The sequence below is a fragment of the Protobothrops mucrosquamatus genome, unplaced genomic scaffold (assembly GCF_001527695.2).
Source record: "Protobothrops mucrosquamatus isolate PMUCROS unplaced genomic scaffold, P.Mucros_1.0 scaffold_68, whole genome shotgun sequence".
NCBI classification, from domain to species: Eukaryota; Metazoa; Chordata; class Lepidosauria; order Squamata; family Viperidae; genus Protobothrops; species Protobothrops mucrosquamatus.
In genome coordinates, this window is record NW_015386144.1 from 264,620 (window position 1) to 275,701 (window position 11,082).

Genomic DNA, 11,082 nt, shown 5'->3' on the forward strand with positions numbered 1-11,082 from the left:
ATGTTCTAGATTCCTTACTGTTATGCAATTTTTCTTCTCTGTTTCCATGCACTTAAGGTTAGTAAATAAATGATTTAAAAAACCCTCATAGTCAAGTTTATTTTGATCATATCAAGTTCTTTAGTTGTTCCCATAGAATTGGGCAATGATTTTTATAATTTGATGCTATAATAAGCTTTTTCAAATTTTTATTGTAAACTGCCAAGAGTCACTTAGGTGAGATGGCGGTATAGAAATGTGCTGAATGAATAAAGAAATTTATAAAAAGAAATATTAATTTTATAGATATAAACTATATTTAGAAGTATATACATTACAGTATTTAGACCCATGCTCTTTTAGAAATATCTATTTATCAAATTTATTTGTTGCCTATCTTACTGTGGGGCTATTTCAGGTGGCTTACAACAGTAAAAAATTAAAATAAATAAAAAGAGTTTAAACAGAACATAAATAAATAAATAAACATAAATAAAATAGAACAATAAAATAAACAATAATCCCCCCCCAGCAAAAAGACAACAATATGATAACCAAGAAGATGGATGGGTGGAGAAGAGAAAACAAAGTGTGTGTGGGGGGGAGTTGAAGTCTGCCATCAATCCAGCAGCAACCTCCAGTGTGGAACTCCCCCATTTGGTCCCCAGGTCAATTGGCAGAGCCAGGTTTTCAGGATAGGAGAGTGGGGGCAGACCTTACCCTAGAAAGTAGGTTATTCCAAAGGACAGATGCTGCAGCAGAGAAAACTCTCCTCCTGGATACTGATAACTGGAGTTCTTTGACTGATGGGATTCATGGTAGGACTTCTCTGCCAGCGTGAGTAGGATAGGCTTGCACTAGTGCAGGGGTTTCCAACCCAGGCTGCTCGCACCCCCTGGGATTGTGAGACAATATTCCAGGGGGTGTGAAAACTTGGGTTTTCAAAATTATAGTATATATGCATAATTTGTTACCATTATTTTGAACTTTTGTAAGGGGTGCGATAATATATCAGAAGCGTTCTAGGGGTGCGGGGTATAGAAAAGGTTGGGAGCTGCTGTACTAGTGGGACAAGATGGTTGGTCAAGTAGCCCAGAACTATGCTTTTAAGGGCTTTAAAGGTCATAACCAACACCTTGAACTGCTCTCAGAAGCAGACTGGTAGCCAATGAAGTTTGCGGAGCAGAGGTGTAATATGGGCATCCTAGGGGCATCAAAGACTGGTATTGCTGCCAAGCTTTGCACCAGCTGAAGGTTCCAAATGGATTTGAAGAGTAGCTTCATGTAGAGTGCATTGCAATAATTTAGACAAGAGATGACCAGGATTGAGAACGTGAGAAAAAAAAATCTTATGGAATGTGCTATGTAAGATAACCACTGACCAGTAGCTAAAGATAACAAGAAAATACCTGGAGAAAAGCAGAGGAAAGAGGAAAATGTAGATGGAGTATGTTAACTATTGGTGATATAATCACTAGTACATAATTTAATGACCAGAAAAAAAGGAAAAACATACCAATGGGAGCGTTTTTAAAATGCACATATATGAGGACGTTGTAAATTAAGTTTTTCTACTTGACACTCTATATTCCAGTCTACAGAGGCCAGCAGAAGTACAGCAACAGAATACAAACTGAAGTATAATTTACTTTAGGCTATAATGTAGAAATATTTTCCTGAGTCCTGTGATGCAATGATTAGAATGCAGTATTACAAGCTAACTCTGCCAACAGCCAGGATTTTGATCCTGACAGGTTCCAGGTTGAATCAGCCTTCCATCTTTGTGAGGTCAGTAAAATGAAGATCCAGATTGTTGGTGGAAATATGTTGATATTGTAAACTGCCAGAAAGTGCTGAAAAGCTCTATGGGGTGGTATACTAAGTACTAAATGCTAAGTGCTATTTTTATGAAACTCAAGGTGGCAAACATATCCAACACAACTCCTTCCTTCTATTTTCCCCACAATAACAACCCTGTGAGGTGAGTTGGGCTGAGAGTGGCCCAAAGTCACCCAGCTGGCTTTCATGGCTAAGGCAGTACTTGATTCTCGATATTTTGCTTTCTAATCTGATGCCTGAACCACTAGGCAAACCTGGCACTGCAGATGAAATAATGTTTTTATTAAGTAAATTTTTAACAGGTTAAAAGCAATACAACTTTTAGAGAAGAAATAAAGGAAAAAAAGAAAAAATACGGAATAGATATAAAATAAAAAGTGAGAAAAAAGAAAAGAAAAACAATAAATAAGCAGTTGATCTTATTAACAATAGCATTTATATTCTACCCTCTCTAAAATAGTACATCATATTTTCCATCTTTCCATAGTCTATCAACCATCAAACTCAAACTAACTTTTTTCTTCAGCAAAAATCTATAAGGCATTTCCAGTCACTAATAAATTAATGTCTTGTATTTTCTATAATCAGATAAATCAATTTTGCCATCTTCTTCACCGACCATTTCCCCATTGTGCATTGCAGCAGATGACCCAGCAGGTGACGAATTTGTGCTATTTGTGGGAACTACCATCTTGTACAATATAAATTAAATTCTAATTTGTGAAGAGCTGTTTATTCATTTTGTCTAGAACTACTTATAAATAAAACATACTGCATTTCATTATTGCATAGATTTATACCATTGTGAGCTTGTCTATACACCCAGATACACGGAAAGAAAAGGTAAGGTAAGAATTTTTTTTAAATAGAAACAAATGGCAGGAAGCCATGCCTGCCTATCTATGTCATTCTCCTTCACATCTTTAGCACAGTTCATTAAAGAGCAGTATCAACCATCATCTGATGCTTCTTTCCAAAAGATCATCCAAAGTTTAGCACTTTGTCATGTGCTAATGGATTTAGCACATTTGTCTTTTCAGTTATAGTTCAGATTCAGTTATTCTGATTGTGGTATGAATAGCGCACAAGGGAAAACATCTGCCCATGTGGCTGTTCCAGTGATAAATTAGTCCAATATTAAGATGCATAGAAATAAAAATTTCATAAAAGCTCTTAACATTATTTTTATGATGAAGCAATATTACTGCAATTATTTTTTTACTTAAAAAGTTGACCAAATATAAAGAAGAGATGAGGTCTCCTTTGCAGGAAGTCTTCAGGCATAAACATTTGGCAGACATACTTTGGTAGATATACTCTAACCTGGATTTGTTCATTGGATATGATTCCACATTTGATGCTTTGAATGGAATAGAACAGAATAGAATTTTATGTCAATGATTCAATCAAAAATTCATCGTTCTGTTGCAGGTAACTGTTGGCTCCAGGGAAGCTATTACAGTATATGCAGTTCTCATCCTTTATTTCAATAATGAGCATAATGATATATTCTTCATTTCTTCTATTCCTAATAGCAAATAAATTTGGATAAAAATAGTCTGCCTGAGTTCATGCTACTATAATTAGTAAGGGGAAGGAGATAACTTTATAAAGAAAAACAATTGAATGTGTCATAATTGGAAGACAAGTATTGAACCTCTCCTATTCATCTTACTCAATATTGTATTACCATCATCAGGAATAATGGGTAAGAATGTTTTTTATCACCTTTTATCAGGGATAACCAACATAAAGCTCAGAATTTCATGCAGCCATAAAAGAGTTGTCCTGAATCAAAAATTGTTGCTAAATAGAAATTTTTAATGTGACAAGTTATACATGGGGAAATTATATAACACACACATGCACACAGAGAAAGAGAGAGAGAGAGAGAGAGATCCTTGTATTCTAAAGTTCAACAACCTTCTTGTTGCTAAAGCTGCATTTTAAAAATAGATTTCTTTTACAAGAATTCCAGGAAATTTAGAGCTGTTGTGATGGTGTAACAGTTGGGGTACCATGAACATTTCTGAAATTTGGGGGAGTTTGGGATAGGTTACATAAAATAATCTTGGTTTTATATTTTGGCAAAATAAAAACTGAAATATTTGCCATATAATTTCAGTGGGATTTTTGAAAATGAATTTTGATGTTTTGGGGTATTCTAAGAAAGTATGGAGGTACAAAAGGAATAACAATGGTGGCTAATAGAGCCTTTTATTATTATTTTTCATTCTTATTCTCTAAAAGAAAAAAATAGTGTGGCCCTTTACAAACATTTTTTTTTAAAATTCCTCCTCAGATAGTATTGACAGGTAACACATTTCAGCAATCTATTATTTCGATCAATAAATATACCAGGGTTCTATAATAAATTTTTGGCATGAGTCTATGTGTGAAAAGTTCACAATCCTTAATATCCATATTAATTCCAAATAGTGGGAATGTAGCCAAGAAAGACATTTGTGTTGTTAATCTTAGAAATACTGTACCTTAGTATGGCATTACATTTCATATATGATTACTGTTGCTATGGACTGAAATAGTGAAGATTTTTAGGTGTACTACACTAGGCCAATTACTGTAGACAGAGGCCAGTTAGGTACTACACAGGGTCAATGTTCTGAGATTGAAGAGAAAAAAATTAATATACAGAGGTATATAAATCAGCCCTAATACTCTATTCAGTACTGTACTGAAGTGTGATGCAATACCATATAATGCTTTGAACCAATCTCTTTAGTTGTATAGGTTTATTTTAGATACTTGAATCTAAATTTTCAGATAAGGTTGATTTGATTTAAATTTCTAGTTCTATACGTGCACAGAAACTTTTGACTTAAAGGCATTAATTTTAATTAATTGATTAACTGTAGTTTGATTTAACTTTCCAATTCAGTTCCAAAAGTCAGTTGAATCCACTTCAAATAGAAATTCTAAACCAAAGACTCACATAATCCTACAATTTAAAACATGTCAAAAGCAGTTTTATGCCATCTAGTGCTCTTCACTTGCATGGGACTGTCAAGTCATCATCATTGAAGATTTGGAGAATTAAAGTCCAATGCAAGTAATGGCATCAGGTTAGGTAAAGATTTGCAATAGTGGCGAATATCTGTAACTCAGGTGTAGGATGAGGGTAAAGATTCATTCTCCGAGCTTGTGGATTGGTTTCTGAACATTTTGCTACCGATGTCAGTGTCAGTGTTCTTCTGTTTATATGGGCTTCATGTGGTCAGTGAGTCTTGTGATGGGGAGATTACATCAGTTGAGGGTCATTGGGAAGTGAAGTGCTGGTGGTGGGGGGCTTGAGTGGGTTGGTTGAGGGCCGGTTTGTCTCTGGTTGGCTATTGGTTGATTTGGATTCTGAGGGGTTCGTAGGCTGGCTGTAGGTTAATGTGTCTGTTGATGGAATTGCTTGTGGAATGCCAGGCTTCTATGAACTCATGAGAGTGGCAGGAGGTAGTGTGGCTGATGATTTTTGTGTTATTCCAATCAAATTGGTGCTGTTTGGTGTCAGTGCGGGTAGAGATTAAAGATATGGGATCATGGCATTTGGGATCATGGTGTAGGTAAGGGTTCTCTAGCAAATTTTAAATTCTTATTTTTAACTATAAGTGATTGCAAAAAATGTAACATTATCTTTCTGATGTTTGTAAAGCCTATTAACCATATAGGAAAATATAGAGCTTATATTTTATACCCAATTCTTGTATAAATATTCTGAGAAGATCCAGTATAGATTGGTTTACAGTAATCTATGAAATTATTTCTGCATGCTTTGATAGATTTCAATTTGACCCCATCATTTCATTCTTAGCCAAGCCATATTATTAATAAATAATTCAATGCTCACCAAATTCAAAGTTTGCCCCCTTGCTTTGGGTTTTTTATGGGTATAAAGGGAATGTATTAAAGGTCCCAGCTGTGTAATCAAACCCAAATGGTTTGGAACACCCTTTTCTTTATGATTAAATGTGTGTGTTTGGATCAACATTGAATAAGCAATAATTGCTACTGTTTGGAGAAGCAAATGAATGTGACAGCATCCTTTTGTTAACATTTTCTAGCATAAATATTATTTCAACTTCAGTCTTCCATTAGACCATGTAATACTATAGATGATTTGGGATTTAGAAGAACAAAGCCGATTTTTTTAAAAACCAGGAACTGAAATATTAGCTGTGAAGCTTGACTGGACAGGTGTTGTTGTAAATTGAATTATTTCTACTGTATGTAATGGTTATCAACCATATCCCAGAAATGAAATATAAAATATTACAATTATCACATTGTATTCAACAGGGTTTAGAAAAGAGGGTTGTCTGGAAAAAAGTCCCAACAGCCAGAAGCACAGCTTGGAACATGCACAATGTGTTCTGATAACGAAGCAAGTGATATATATTAATATATTAGTCACTTGTGAAAATCTTTCCATAATGTTAACAAAATGGAAATTAAAAGTAAACATTGTTGTAGAGTGATGATAATGAGGTAAATATTTAAATCTACATCATATTTAATATTTATTAAATATGATCTACCAGTGAGGAAAAATGATAAATAGTAGATCAAGTAATTAATTCTTGATTCTGGCACTTTAAAAGTTACTTTTAAGTCATACATATGGAACTACATAATTTCAACATTTAACATCCACAGTTTAAAAAAACAGTTGCTACTTTGTATGAAAAGGCAATCTCTGGAAAAGCTAATCCTTAGGTCAACAGCTAACTTGAATATGTACTTGTTTTTTTCCAAACCAGAGTGAAACTAAATTTACAGTGCTAATATAATACTAACTGAATTGTTGTTGTTCAGAAAAGTCTTGGTTTTGCAATAAGGTTTTGAGAAGATGACAGTGGATTATTTCAACTTATTTATTTATCAGTTCTGAGTTGTATATGCATGTATGAGTATTCAAAATGTTTGGATACACATATATGTATTTGTTGTTTTACATGTTCACAAACATGATAAAATATACCTTTATACATTTCAAATAATTTGTCTGATGACAGACTTGTTTCTTCTTTTACTTGTTCTTCTGTCTCATATTTCATATTTTAGCAGTAACATGCTGATCATTAGCACAAAATTCTATTTCAAATTCAATCTTATTTTGTTCAAAACCATAAAATCTTTTGTCCATGTTAAACCTATCTAGTAATTGTACATAAGAAAACAATTGACAAGAATATCCTTACATTATCAAATGTTCTCTGGATTTCACTTTACAATACCCTTGAGAAAATTCTAAAACATCTTAATAGGTTAACCATCACTTCCCATCTATAAAATGCTTCTTGTGCTGAAAGACATAAAGCAAAACCTGAGTTTATATTTATTCTATAGTCTAAGAATATCCCGTCTAACCTAATGGTTTTTAAAGTCTACATTCATCTTAATTTTATCATATTATACATATCGATGCCACAAATATCAAATCATGACTTTCTAAATCCAAGAACTTTCTATTTCTTAGAAACACCCACTCTTTCATCCAAACTAAAGAGCAAGCAGCAAATCTTCAGTCATTTCCAAAACAATTTTTTTATTGTTATATACATTTTTACCCCTGCTTTAATTCATAGAAATTTTTGCTCTGCCTTTGACTACATTGTTTCCCACATACACACCTATTTCCCCCTGAATATGCAATATATACAAGTTTTTCTCATTCTCATTTTTATTTATTTTGTTACAGGCATTTTTCTCATTTGGATCTTTCACTTTGTCATTCCATTAAGTGTACGTTTACATATTTCCCATTAGTGTAACTTCATGTACTTTTTTGGCAGTTAATAATGTAATTACTTTCACACACAGTTTCCATAAGTTCTTTCTTAAGACTACTTTCCATTTATTGTCTTGGGAGATTAAATTGTCTTTAATGCTTTTGAAGTGTAGGATTCATGCTTTCCCTTCCTGGAAACATTCTACTTTTGTTTTTGTTTCTTTCCCATTTTTTCTTTTTGTTCCCCATGTCTATTTTTGCCAAGATGTACTTCTGACACTGTCAAGATCCTCTTTACCATATTCAGAAACTCTTTCATCTTAAACAATCAAATCAGCTATGGTTTTAGATTATATTTGCCATAAGAATAAACATACGTGAACTACATATTTGATGTAGTTTTTTTTTTTATTAAGCTGTCACTTACTAGTCTCCATTTTCTGGAATCTCTCCATGGCCCAATTAGTTTTCCTACATTCTTTTATCCCCTTTTCACCCCTTCTTTTTTCTCATTGTTACTATTCATGATACATATGATTGCAATTATCAGCATGCTCTGTCTTCTTATTTTCATATGCATCCATAATATCCTACAAAATAACAGTTCATCCTTTCTTACATATATTTAATATTTTTGTAAAAGCTACATCTTCATTTCCACATATATTTGCCAACTTCGTTCCATAAGCTCAAACTGCCTTCATTCACACCTATTTCTTCATTCCCCTTTTGCTTTCAAACACAATTAATATACCCATTTTTCTTTTATTCTTAATTCATGGTCTTCTTATATATAATTTTCCATAGCTCACTATCATCGCTATAGATATTGATTTCTGCTGCAATTTTAGTCAGTTGATGATTTCATATAATGCTTTTAAGTAATATAAAGAAGGCATGTTTACCAGCATTAGTTGCATCAGTGTCATGTATAATAGAAAGGCAGTACCAATCCTTTTTGTCATATATTGGCTAATAAGACACAAGTGCAACCAATATCTGATGTGATCATTCTCTTCTAGGGAAACTCAGAACTTTAATCTTCAAAATACTTGAATGTCACTAATTAGGATGATTATGTAGTTTACTGACACATTCTCAAGATTGCCATACTTCAATCTGCAAGAGGTTATTCATTACTTGACAACTCGTGACCCACTTTAATATTATTTCAGAGATATTTCTTTACCTAAACAGAATCATCACTGGGAAAAAAATCAGTGGGACTGGGAGCTATTTCTGACTTCCTGATGGCTTCCCCATAGAATTACCTTGTGGGAAGCTGGCAAGAAGCAACAGAAACCCTTCCTTCCTTCCTTCCTTCCTTCCTTCCTTCCTTCCTTCCTTCCTTCTCCCTCTCCCCCTCCCTCCCTCTCTCTCCCCCTCTCCAGCCCAGATCTGGTAGTCTATGATTTTCACTTTCATATAGCATCAGTGAGAAATACAAGCATTTTGATTTTTGCAACATTTGTACTTGGCTCAATTGGGAAGATCTTTCTTTTGAGTATATTTTAAGAAATTCACTCAAAAAATTCTAAATACAAAAATGAAAAAACAAAAAACAAAATCCAAATACACTGTAAGTATATAATCTCTTTTGGGGCTACCTATTGTATGTTTAGAAATACAGACATCTTGCAGTGAAAGAACAAGTATGTATTTTGCTAAGCTTTGCATTATTTTTGCAGGTAAAGTACAAGGAGTAAAGGTACTATGGGAAAAATCCACATGAAACAGCTGAAACAACATAGACTGGGAAAAGGATGAAAGACAGAGCTGCGCTGCTGGGTTTCCAAAAAGCCATCAAAAACCTGAATTTTTCAACATGTATTGGGGGTGCTGTTGCTGCTCCTTCCTGTAATCTGGAGTTTCATGAATACAGAGCTTTATTCATCTCTAGTACTATGTCCTGTATCATTATTCATCCTGAATACCTAAACGCCACTCAGAGCCATCATATGAAGCCTCTAAGTAAGCAAGCAAACAAAATGAAATGAAATATATGGTCAGCCTATGATATGACCTTATATAAGTTTATTGCAAAGATATGTTTTTCTAATAAAGCCTTCATGATTTGGTAACCTTCTAAAAATAAATCATCATCATCATTGCATTTCCCGGCAAGTTATGCCATAATTATTTTATTTTCCATACCTTTTTATTTTTGTTAAAGGCAGTTTCTTTAGAGATGGTACAAAGTCTGTGTTGTTATTGTTGTTGTTGTTTTGTTTTTTGCACTGGTGTGTAACAGGAATTTCTAACAGTTACCTTCCCAATGCAGAAGAAATAAAATTCAGTATAAGAATCTCTTGATACTTTACATCAGTCCTTTAGATCAATGACAAAGACATTTGGTCCACCTGGCCAGGTTATCTAGCCTACCCTCCCAAGATCTATTCTCATCCTACTATTCTCAACTGTTCAAAGAGCAGGTCCCCATCTCTACCTGCCTAAAAGATTGTGCCTTGTACAGAAGAACTTTCCCTTACCAATGAATAATGTACAGTATCTTGTCAGTGGAAGATACTCAAGGAAAACATGGAAATATGCTGTCCATTGAGGAAAATGTGGAGAGACTGAAATACAGGTTTATTTTGCAGTGGTTCCAAATTAAATATCTCTAGGCAGGTTTCTGTCCCATCTTGGTTGCTTCACATTTGCACAGGGCAGCAAGGACAGGAAAGTTCTTTTAGATGTCCCCACTGGACCAGAGTTCACTCATCTCTCTTTGCTGACATCTGCCATAAATGTGCTTTCAGATTTTAGAGTACAAAATGTATCATGATACAATAGATGAAAGACAAAATGCAAACAGATCAGATGTAAGTTTAGGTTTGTGATTGGTATCATTTGGATTAGAAGCAGCTGTGTCATACATATTGTATTATCATACTGATTACCAAGACACTTCCTTTCTTCTGTCACTGCACTGTCCAGCATTTATATCTTTGGTTGCTTCACTCTTTACATAAGAGGAAGGAATCCAGTAGGATGACAGGAATTTACGAGTATACAGTATGTTCATATTCCCCCCTTTCACATGCTTTATTCACAGTACGACACAGGTTTTAAAAAAAGAAGCATGAACATCACTTCCCCCCACAAGGAATTTAAAAATGCTTGATAATTTTACTGAACAGAAAAACAAGATTTATTTATTTATTAAATTTATATGCCCTCAATCTCATTATCCAAATGAATTCTGAGGAGTTTACAATAAAATAATAAATATGAAAATTAACATTAACAACAAAATTAACAACAAAAACTAAGACAACTGAATATGAATAGATCAACCCTGTGTTTTCACAAAACTCTTAAGCAAAGCTTTATATGGTTATATGATGAAAGAAAGACTGCTAATATATGACCAATCACTAATCTTCTCTTTCTTGATCCGAATATTGGAGTTTTTAAACAGTTACTGAACTTGAATTCAATACATTCGATAATATATTAAAGAAGGAGTTTAGGGTTACAATTATAGAGCATCCTAGAAGAAGAAATGAATTACTTGGATACCTTCT